Source organism: Prionailurus bengalensis, chromosome D1 (assembly GCF_016509475.1).
Source record: "Prionailurus bengalensis isolate Pbe53 chromosome D1, Fcat_Pben_1.1_paternal_pri, whole genome shotgun sequence".
In the NCBI taxonomy this organism is placed as follows: domain Eukaryota; kingdom Metazoa; phylum Chordata; class Mammalia; order Carnivora; family Felidae; genus Prionailurus; species Prionailurus bengalensis.
Genome location: NC_057346.1, coordinates 103,335,395 through 103,347,118, shown reverse-complemented (window position 1 = coordinate 103,347,118; position 11,724 = coordinate 103,335,395). Strand labels below are relative to the sequence as shown.

Here is an 11,724-nt window from a genome sequence, read left to right as displayed (position 1 = left end):
GGGAGGAGCCTATACTTTCATTCTGAGGAGATGGGGACCCATGGTGGGTTTTAAGCAAAAGAATACCCCTTTTTCTCCCCCGCATTGGCCCCTCCAACCCATTTTCCCTCCCCCACCACCACACTTTAAAAAAATGTACTCTTGGGGTGCCTGGGTGGCTCAGTCGGATGAAGGTCTGACCCATGATTTCAGCTCAGGCCATGATTTCACAGTTTGTGAGTTTGAGCCCGGAATCCAGCTCTGTGCTGACACTGGAGCCTGCTTGGGATTCACTCTCTCTCCCTCTCTCTCTCTCTCTCTCTCTCTCTCTCTCTGCCCTTACTCTGCTGACTCTTTCTCTCTCTCTCTCAAAAGAAATTAAAAAATTAAAAATTAAAGAAAATGTACTCTCACATTGTCCCTGTGCCGCCCACCAGCCCTCCTGTGAAAACCGTCTATACCAGTGGGTCCTACCCTTGTTTTAAGAAAGTTGTAGCTTCTGGCCCAAGGTCATTCTTTTGGTGATTCTGATCCCCTTACAACTCAGAGGTTCTCGATCCTTACTGCACATTGGAATCACCTAGGGAGCTCAAAAAAAAAACCTATATTAAAATCTAACCCACAGAGATTCTGTTTAATTTGGTCTACAGAGAACTGAGGCATCAATTTTTTTTTAATTCTCTAGGTGATTACAATATGTAGCCAAGGTTGAGAACAGTGTCATTACTGATCCTCCTAATGCCCCGACCCTTAAGGTCCTGACCTCCTCCTTACAGCCTATCTCTCCCAGCTAGTCGTTGCTATAATTATGCCATAGACATTGGCACCATCAATAACAACCCCTCCATAACCTCAATTTTAAGACTCCCATCCTCCAGCCAACACTTGCCATCTTTTCAGTCTACACTCCAGTATCCCAGCTCTGGAAACCCCCTAGGACCTAAAGCCCACTGACCCCACCACACTTACAAGGTCTCTCAACCTCCCCATGGCCTCACTTTCCTCCTTACCCGGTTTAGACTCTCCAGTCCGTCACTGCCATCCCTCTTTGCATACATCCCTTGCCCTCCCGTCCCATTACCACGTCCCCTGCCCCTCCCTGGAAATTGCCCAGACTGAGTAGTGAGCCGGTCTCCTCTGGTTACCCACAAATTCTTAAAGGGTTGAATCCTTCATCCTTTACTACATCCTTGATTTCTTTTGCCCTCTCTATATCCAGAATATTTTGGCTCATCTGTGGCCACAGATTCCTCTATTTTATGCCATGCAGGCTTCTACCCCGATCTCCACTGGAGCTGTACTTGCTAAAGTAATCCTAATGGAGACCCAAACCTGACAATGTCCAAAAGAATATCTCATTTTCTGAATACAGTCAAATTGATACAAGCTCATGCCACTGCCGATAAATGGGGGAGTTTTTAAAACCCACCCATTATATCCTCCTGCCAAGCACCATCAAAACAACAACCTGAGTCTATTAGTCACATCTGGGATTCCTCACCCACATCTAGGGTTCCTTCGACCTGTACACGTAGGGAATGAAGCCCATTTGCACTTTGCTTCAGCGTCTCTGATAGCTACCAAAGTTAAAAGAACTTACACAAGGGGCGCCTGGGTGGCTCAGTTGGTTAGACGTCCAACTTCAGCCCAGGTCACCATCTCGCAGTCCATGAGTTCGAGCCCGTGGCGGGCTCTGGGCTGATGGCTCAGAGCCTGGAGCCTGCTTCTGATTCTGTGTCTCCCTCTCTCTCTGCCCCTCCCCCGTTCATGCTCTGTCTCTCTCTGTCTCAAAAATAAATAAATGTTAAAAAAAAATTAACAAAAAAAAAAAAGAACTTACACAAGAAGAGAAAGAACATATATAATCCTATACCTCATCAAGAAATTAAATGCATATGGGGGTGCCTGGCTGGCTCAGTCAGTAGAGCATGAGACTTCTGATCTCAGGGTTGTGAGTTCAAGCCCCATGTTGGGTCCAGAGATTACTTTAAAAATTAAAAAAATGTTTAAAAGAGATAAATTGAATTCGTATGAAAAACCTCCCCACAAAGAAAATTCCTGGCCCAGGAGGGTTTCACAAGTGAAATCTCTGAACATTTAAGGTAATAATGAATGGGATCATTTCCCAAGTCTTTTATGAAGCCAGCTAAGCAGAATCCATAATAACACAACACATAAGAAAAGTATAAGCCAATCCTTCATGATAATAAATGCAAAAGCCATAAGAAAAATGTTGACATATTAAATCCAGTGATACCTCAGAAGGGTTATACATCTCAAAGTTGTATTCCTGGATTAATTCTCATATTTATTCTGGGCATACAAACAAGACTCATTTAATGTTTAAATGTTAATCAATGTAAGTTACCACGTTTTACGAATATAGAAAGAAAAACTGTATGATTGCCTCAGTAAATGTAGAAAAATATTCTTGATATAATTTAATACCTATTGTGATTCTTTTTAAATCTACATTTAAATTTTAAATTCTAGCAAGCTGGAAATAAAAAGACATTTCCTTAATCTGGTCAAATATATCTACAAACCCCAAAAACAAACTGACTACAGCAAACGTGGTTCTTGATGGTAATATATTGAAGGCGCTTCTCCTGAGATCAAGAAGGAGACACGTCTGTCGACTGACGCAATTCTATTCAATATTGAGTTGGAGGGCCAAGCCACTGTAATAAATATTAAAATAAAACAGCCATTATTTGCAGATGATGTGATTGTGTATTTCTAAAACCCAAAGGAGTCTGCAGATAAACCGCTGTGAGTTAAGTAAGGCCACTGAACACCAGATCATTACTCAAAGCAGTAGCACATAACCATGAGTGGGAAGTATGAGGACGAAAGTGGTGATGTCTGATGGCAGGTAGGAGAGTCAGGATCCACAGGACCGTGCAAGGGGGCTTGTGGGTCTCTCCAGAGTGTATCCACTGCCTTTTCCAAGCCTTCTCCAAATCTCTCTACCCCAGTGTCCCATCCCAGCCTCAGGAGTCTTGAGACTGGATCTCCTCGAAACAAACAAGCTGCCTGCCTAACAAAACTCTGTTTTGCCTCATCCATTTCCCAGTGTGGCCAGAAATGAAGGGTCTCCAAATGCAGGGGAGGAGTGGGGCCACCCTGGACGGCTTCACCTTGGAGCGGCATCCTGGCTGTAGTCCCTCCTTGCTGGCTCGTCCAGTCCTCAGACCCAACACTGAAAGAGGCAGCCCTTCAGACTCAGAGCAGAGAATTCATTAGAATAAGAAGCACCTGAGATTGTAAGCCCTGGGTAGATGTGGATGGAGAAATTAAAGAAGAATCCGGGCAGAGGTCTCACAAAGAGACGTGTGGCCAGCCATTGACAAATGGTCCCACGAGCAAACTTGGTGCAGAGAGCTCAGGATTCACTTCTGACCTCTCTCCCTCCTCCCTGAAGCTTCCTTCGTGTGCTCCCTGTGTGTTCCAAGCCGTCTCATCTCCACACCCCCACGTAAACCCACGGATGGGACAGAACCTTCTATGGCTCATCAGATGGGGCTAAAGTGGACTTGCTATGTGGGAAATCACCTCGGTGCAATGGCAGGAGCCTCGTGCACCACCAGGGAGGCAACTGAGCAGAAAAGCTCAAGCAGCAAATTCAGATGTTCAGAAAGAATGGCTTGTTAAATCAATAACAAAATACAGGGAGAAGCCAGGGGAAAGACATTTAGGCAACAGTTCAGGCAGGGAGGAAGAACCACACTACGTGCATCCTGTGTGCGTGTGTGTGTGCGCAATGTGTGCGTGTACAGGTGTGTATGTGTGTTTGTGTGCCCAATGTGTGTGTGTATATGTGTGTGCCCAATGCATGTGTCTGTGTGTGCGCCCAATGTGTACGTGTGCATGTGCGTATGCATGTGCCCAATGTGTGTCTGTGTGTGTGCGTGTGTGTGTCAATGTGTGCATGTGTGTATGTGTGTGCCCGATGTGTGCATGTGTGTGTATGTGTCCAATGTGTGTGTGTGCGTGTGTGTGCGCCCAATGTGTGCATGTGTGTGTGAGTGTGTGCCCAATGTGTGTATGTGCATATGTGTGTGTGCCAAATGCATGCGTCTGTATGCACACCCAATGTGTGCATGTGTGTATGTGTGTGCCCAATGTGTGCGTGTGCATGTGTGTGTGCCCAATGTGTGCATGTGTGTATGAGTGTGTGCCCAATGTGTGCATGTGCATACGTGTATGCGTGTGCCCAATGTGTGTGCGTGTGTGTGTGCATGTGCCCAGTGTGTGCGTGTGCCCAATGTGTACATGTGCATATGCATGTGCCCAATGTGTGCGTGTGTGTATGCATGTGCCCAATGTGTGTCTGTGTGTGTGCACATGTGTGTCAATGTGTGCATGTATGTATGTGTGTGCCCAATGTGTGCACGTGCATGTGTGTGCATGTGTCCAATGTGTGCATGTGTGTATGTGTGTGCATGTGTCCAGTGTGTGCGTGTGTGTGCCCAATGTGTGCATGTGCATATGTGTGTGCATGTGCCCAATGTGTGCATGTGTGTACGTGTGTGCATGCACCCAACATGTTCATGTGCATATTCATGTGCCCAATGTGTGCGTGTGCGTACGTGTGTGTCTATCATGTGCATGTGTGTATGTGTATGCATGTGCCCAATGTGTGTATGTGTGTGCATGTGCCCAGTGTGTGTGTGTGTGCATGTGCACATGCGTGTGCCCAATGTGTGCATGTGCACATGCGTGTGCATGTGCCTGCATCCCTCTGTCACCCTCGTGTCCTCTTTCTCTGCCATCAGCTTCCCTGCTGGTCACGACAATGTGGGAAGACATACAAAGAGCGTCAGGAGGAAGGCGTCTGGAGCCTTCGGTGCTCCATCAGAGAGATGCAGGAGCACACGTGCCTGGTCAGCAGCTGCAGTGCACCAGGGACTGGCTGAGCAACCGTACCTTTTCTCCGCATGCCCTGGGCAGAGAACGAGTGGAACCCAAAATGAACGTGAACCAAGGGGCCCGACTGAAGAACTCATGAATGAGTGCCTCCTGAGCCTTCTCACGCGCTTCATAATCATGTGCTGCTTCTCGTCCTTTCACGAACTCCTAGAAGTATTCCTCGGACGTATTCTCTACCTCCCTTCTCACCAGCTCCCTGGCTCTATACTTAGTTTCCTTTCTTTTCTTTCTTTCTTTTTTTCTTTCTTTCTTTCTTTTTTTTTTTCTTAAACAACAGGAATTTTTATTCTCTTAGTTCTGGACATTAGAAGTCCAAGGTCAAGGGCTTACAAGGTTGGGTGTTTGTTTGTTTTTTCAATTGAAGTATATAATTGACATAGATTCTCTTATCTTCTATAGTAGAATTAATCTTTTTTTATTGTTTCTTATATATTTTGAGAGAGAGAGAGCATGAGCAAGGGAGGGACAGAGGGAGAGAGAGGGAGAGAATCCCAAGCAGGCTCTGCACTGTCAGAACAGGGCCTGATGCAGGGCTCAAATTCGCGAATCACGAGATCATGACCTAAGCCGAAACCAAGAGTCAGTGGCATAACTGACTGAGCCATCCAGGCGTCCCTATGATTCAGACGCCCCATGATGGAATTCTTCTTTTTTTAAATTTTTTTTAATGTTTGTTTATTTTTGAGAGAGAGATGGACAGACAGACAGAAAGACAAGAGTGTGAGCAGAGGAGGGGCAGAGAGAGAGGGAGACACAGAATCCGAAGCAGGTCCCAGGCTCTGAGGTGTCAGCACAGAGCCGGATGTGGGGCTCAAACCCACGAACCATGAGATCACGACCTGAGCAGAAGTCAGACGCTTAACTGACTGAACCATCCAGGCGCCCCTGGTAGAATTATTCTTAAGTGAATAAACATGCATTACAGGTCCCTCTGTCAGAAGGATGTTCCATTTGATCCTGAAGATAAAGTCAAGCCCTGTCTCACCTCTGAGGCATGACTCATACCTGCAGCCAAAAAGGATGATACAGGAAGTGAAGACACAATTCACAGGGAAAGAGAGGTGGGATATCTCAGGTGGCAGGAGACAGACTCAGGAGCAGCAGCTGTGAGAACAAAAAGAAAGGGCTGGCCCCACCGGGAAGCATCCAAAGCCCACGATAAGGACAGGTCTAAGTCAGACAGTCCAAGAGGTGACATTCACAAAGAATGCGGTGTGAATGAGGTCCCCTGAAGAAGGATGCGTCTGGGCCAGGGAGGGTGAGAACATGAAGAGAAATGCAGAAGGCGCACCCCCGGGGGTGGGGGGAGGGGGGAAGTGATGCTTGGGAGGCTGTAGTCAATGCACTTGGGACTCAGCAACAGCCTCCAAGTCCTATGACAAAGAGATCCCAGTCCTGCAGGACATACAGCCTGGAGGGAAAATAGTAGGAATCCTGTTATCAGAACCTGCTGCCGATGTACAGGGCAGGAATGGACGATGTCATCAAGGACGGTGATCCTGGGGCACAGGGTGTGGTGCTGAATCTGCTCCCACCTCTCCTGGAAAACATTTTGGATGATTTCTCTAGGGTACAACAATGACACCAAGCACCTCCAAGACGGCCCAGCGTCTAGAGGCTGGGAGCTGAGGGAGAAAACAGAGACCAAGGGTCGGAGATCCTAGATCTGTGTTTCTTTCTAGTCACGAACCCTGAACGGATCATGTCGCTTTGCCGACCCGCTATTTCCCCCTCCACAAAAGGTAGACAATAACGTTTGCTAAGCAGGCCTCCGAGGATTTGTATGAAGACAAAATAAGGTAACGCACAGGCAAGCTATGGCTAAACCATACAAATGTCAGTTGCCATTATTATTATTATTATTATTTCTGTGTCGTCAGAAAAAATAATAACAGAGAAACTTACAGGGTCTCAGGTCTTATGAGAAAGAGGAAAAGAATCACTAACAACCTCTCTTCTGTTAATGAGGGGGGGGGTGGGAATTAATTGCCTCAAGCCCCTAGGAAGGTGACTTGTATGAGTGGGTTTCTGTGAAAGTTTCACACTCATTAAACTTGAGGAGAGGCCCTCAAGGGAGAGACTTGAGGAGGGTCTGCCCTGCCCCCCGTGGGTCCCAAACCTCACACATCCACAGGGGTTGTGTCTCCGGGCACTGCTTCCTTGCCCCGCCCCGTCTCCCTGGCTTCCCTTCTTTCCCGTCCCCTCACATCCCCATTTAGAAATTGTAACAAGTCTTGAATTGTTCCTCTCTGCCATACACGCTGAGAAGCACTTCAAACTCATCTTCACAGCAGCCCCCAGGGTTGACACTATCATTTCCACTTTGCAGGAGGCAAAACCGAGTGAGGTTCAATAACTTGCCCAAGGTCACAAAAACAGTCATGGCTGGCCATGGGATTCAAATCCCGGGAAGGCCAATAGGATGTCCCATGCTCCTTACTGCCAGGCAGTGGTGCTGCCCACAAAACAAGCCACCAGCCCCAAACAAGCCAGGGAAGAAACCCCTTCTCAAAGGCGGTGAAACTTCCTACTTTCGATGGTGCAATTTGCAATGGTTGGGTCGGCAGGGGAGAGAGGGGTATGGAATCTCTCTGTGGTCAGGGCCACTTGTGTTCACCATTGTCCCTGGAGCTGGGTTCTCAAGGCCAGACATTCAAAGTCTGCATGTTCTCCTGGGCTCTGGGTCTCTGGACCAGTAAGTTGTCTCCTGAGATCCCATCGGTGAGGCTGCCCCTGGGCATGGTGATGAAGTTCAATTTGTCCTTTCCATTCACTTACATAAAAACATCTTTTTTTAAAAAAAAGCTACTTCAATATCCTATACAGAGGACAGTGAGTTTTCCTCCTGTGCCAGGGAGGGGCCTCTCCCGTGGCCAGGGCGCTGTCTGACATCCCTTCATCCTGACAGAATGGAGAATGTCGACTTCTCAAGGGCTCTCTCTTTCAGCAAGTCCCCTGTCTCCAACGACACTCGCCCTTTCTGCCCTCCCAAGTCTCCTGCAGACATTGGCACCAGATGTGAGGTCGCTTCAGTATCAGCCTCGACACAGAGGTCCCTGTGAGGGAGTTTCACAATTAGGGACCAGGAGCCTTCTCCCCTCTGTACCTCTCTACAGGCATCCACCTGGCACATGAGCTCAATCCCCTCCGGCTGCTGTTCAGCATGTCTCAAACCCAAAACCAGAATAGAAGTCAGCTGCTTGCTTAAAATGCAAATCCCATTCAGTAGCTGGTCTGGGGTGGAACCAGCTTCTGCATTTCTAGGGAGCACCCAGTGATGTCGAAGCTGCAGGTATGACCAGGTGCTAAAGACCGGTGACCAAAGCTGGTGAGCATCTATCTCATCTGACTGGGAGGGAAAAAGAAAAAGAAGCAGAAGAAAGCGAGGCAGGTTTCTTCTCCCCGCAAAAGAAAACAGTGAAAAGTCTAGCACGGAAGCCAAGTCACAGGTGCATGCGAATATCTTTTGTTGAGGGTCTCCAGGCTCTAAATCGCAAACTGTTTTCACCGGAAATTGCCTTAAGTTAGGCGCTGTTTTGTTGCTAACTGTAGAAGAGTTTAATTTAAATGTCCCTCAATGGGGAACTGCTTCAGTGTTATGAAACGTAACATTGTGCAGCCTCTGGTCTGGAAAGGTGGGCAGTCCTTAATTTCTGTACTGGGAAGATCCCCAAAATAAATTGTTAAATAAAAAAGAGAAACAAGGTACGGAACAATATGTACGGTTTGTTACCATTTGCATCTTTTAAAAAAGAGGAGAAAATATAGGTTCACATATTACTTACATAAGCGATGACTAACCGTGGAAAGATACACAAGACACTGGTAGCTTCTGAGGCAGAGATCTGAGCGCGGGGGGAATCAGAAGGGAGCAGGCAGGACGAGGACTTATTTTCAGCGTAGTCCCTTCTGAATTTTGTACAACTGGAATACATTTCCCACTCGAAAAAACAAAAAGTAAAACTGAAAGGTAACCCCGCTGTTCTTTCTATACCTCCATCCACCCAAAAATCCAACAAAATTGATTCACTCGACACTTTCAAGAACCCTCTTAGTGCATCCCCCGTAGAATTGGTTCTTGGAACAGGGATCAGAGTAGCATTGCCTTGTGTTTCCAATGTGTCCATGTTCTAGGAGTGTAGAAATTACAAAAGGTGTATATTCAGAGTCTGGAGCCTCTGGGGGGGGGGGTCCCAGTTTCCCTTGGGGGATTCAAGAGACCCGGCCACTGAGGGCAAGAGTTCTCTGCAGATGGAAGAAATTCTGTACACCTAGGTCACCCTTGTACAACTGGATGGTTGAATCAGAATCTGTGGCCCAGAGCTGCAAATGGGAGAGCAGTGACTTCCCCTAACAAGCCTTCCCGTAAGGACCTCCTGCTGCGCTTGGAACATGTTCTGTTCTCCCGAGTTTTTTCTGGTTTAAACATCTGACTTGGGCTGGCTGAATTATTGGGTTTTACTATTCTTCTCTGGTTACCTTATTTGATCTATTAGTTTTCATTAAGTAATTTCTCTAGCATATTTATTTCTCTAGTTATTTATTCTCTTTCCTCAGGCTATAATCCTTACCCAATGAATAGAGGATTCTGCCAAGCGTTGTCCACATGGTCATTCAAGTTCAAATACCCGTTCATCCTTGTGTGACCGCAAGCAGGTTACTCGGTTCTCAAATGAGGCCAGGGTGAGGGGAGTACCTGGCCTACGGAATAGCACAGAGCAGAGGTTCAACAAATATTTGTTTGTTTTATTTGAGAGAGAGAGAGAAAGAGAGCAAGCACACATGCACACACGTAAGCAGAGGAGGGACAGAGAGAGAAAGAGAATCTCAATTCTCAAGAGTCTGACGCAGAGCTCGATCCCACGACCCTGGGATCATGACCTGAACCAAAATCAACAGTCAGATACTCAACTAATTGAGCCACCCAGGTGCCCCACAAGTGACTTTTTTTGATGTCCAAATATTTTATACATGGAAAAGATTATCTAAAGCCATTTGTTAATTGATTATAATATTTTAAGTTGTAAATTTAGAACTTAATTTTTCTTAGGCCACTAAATGCAATTTTCAAATATAATCAATTGAATTTTAGATCTAGTAATGTTTGTTAAAATTTAAAACAATCACATTTAATCTTTGGTTAATGTTCCCTTAGCCTCAAAATTTAACAGATTAAATGCCTTCAATTAATTTAAGCACTATTTACAATCAAATTCTCTTAAACAATTCAAAGTCATATACACACAAAAAACCTATAGATGCAAATTCTCCTAAACATTTAAACACCATTTATAAATATGATTGGGGCGCCTGGGTGGCTCAGTTGGTTAAGTATCCAACTTCAGCCCAGGTCATGATCTCATGGTTCGTGAGTTCAAGCCCCGTGTTGGGCTCTGGGCTGACAGCTCAGAGCCTGGAGGCTGCTTCAGGTTCTGTGTCTCCTTTTCTCTCTGCCCCTCCCCGACTTGCACTCTGTCTCTCTGTCTCTCTGTCTCTCTCTCTCTCTCTCTCTCTCTCTCATGAGAATAAGTAAACATTAAAAAAGAAAATAAATATGACTAATTAGGGGTGTCCGGGTGGCTGACACAGCCACCAGTTCGTTGAGCATCTGACTTTGGCTCAGGTCATGATCTTGAGGTTTGTGATTTCGAGCCCCACATCAGGCTCTGCTCTGGCAGCTTGAAGCCTGCTTCGGATTCTGTGTCTCCCCTTCTCTCTGCCCCTCCCCTTCTGTGTTCGCTCTCTCTCTCTCTCTCAAAAATAAACAGTTTTTTAAATAATAAAAAATAATAAGAAGAAGAAGAACAAATATAATTAATTAAATGCTCTTGAACTTTTTAAACCACAATCACAAATTTAATGTACCTCATTTCCCAAGCCCTTCAGAAGACTTCATAAGTGTTTAAACAACTCCTCAAAATTACTAAATCAAAAACTATATATCTAATAAATCAAATGTTCCTCTGCATTTTAGCCAAATCAAAAATAAATTCAGCTAATTCAATTTAGCTAAGCATCCTCCTTATGTTACGTCAAATTAAGCAGCTACTCTTTTTTAAATTTTTTTATGTTTATTTATTTTTGATGGCGGGGAGGGAGGGGCAGAGAGAGAGGGGGACAGAGGATCTGAAGTGGGCTCTGTGCTGATAGCAGAGAGCCTGACGTGGGGCTCAAACTCTCAAAACATGAGATCATGACCTGAGCCTAACTCGGGTGCTTAACCGACTGAGCCACCCAGGCGCCCTACAGATACTCTTAACCATCTCAACCACCTCAAATTGTATATTAATATGTATATATTCAAATGCGTATTCAAGTTCATATTAAATTATATACTTGTTACCAAAAATTTATCATCTTATAAAGACATCTTACCAAAATTATCAATATAGGCTGCAAAGCATATACCCATCTGAAAAGAATCACCCTAAGGCCTCCACGGCTGGAGTTAAAAATTTATGGTTGTCAGAGATTCAAGATGAGGGCTGTGAATTCAGACATTTGGGCCCAAACTCCAGGACTGGAAATCCACCCCCAAGGTCCAGCCTACCTTGCACATTAAGCGGCCGAGCCGCCTCCCGTAGTCAGGTTCTGCTGCCGTGACCCTAAGACACCCCAGGCACCAGCTTTCAGTGGCTCTGGGTTTCACAGGGCATCGTCGTCCGATTCCACCCCTACCCACTTCTTATCATAACCCTTCCCCAATTTTTACCACCTGATTTGGGCAATGGGAATTCTGAACCCACCCATCTGGGTAGTAACTGTCCTCTTGGCAGCCAGGTTTGCCTCCAAGAGACTCTGTATCTTCTTTAC

The 11,724-nt window shown here is 45.9% G+C and overlaps 1 non-coding gene across 1 annotated transcript; it reads left to right on the top strand.

Moving 5' to 3' along the window:
* The first annotated feature begins 1,882 nt into the window (after positions 1-1,882).
* On the top strand, positions 1,883-1,955 carry TRNAR-UCU. Its single transcript has one exon. It is a non-coding gene; the product is annotated as a tRNA-Arg (tRNA).
* The last annotated feature ends 9,769 nt before the right edge of the window (positions 1,956-11,724 follow it).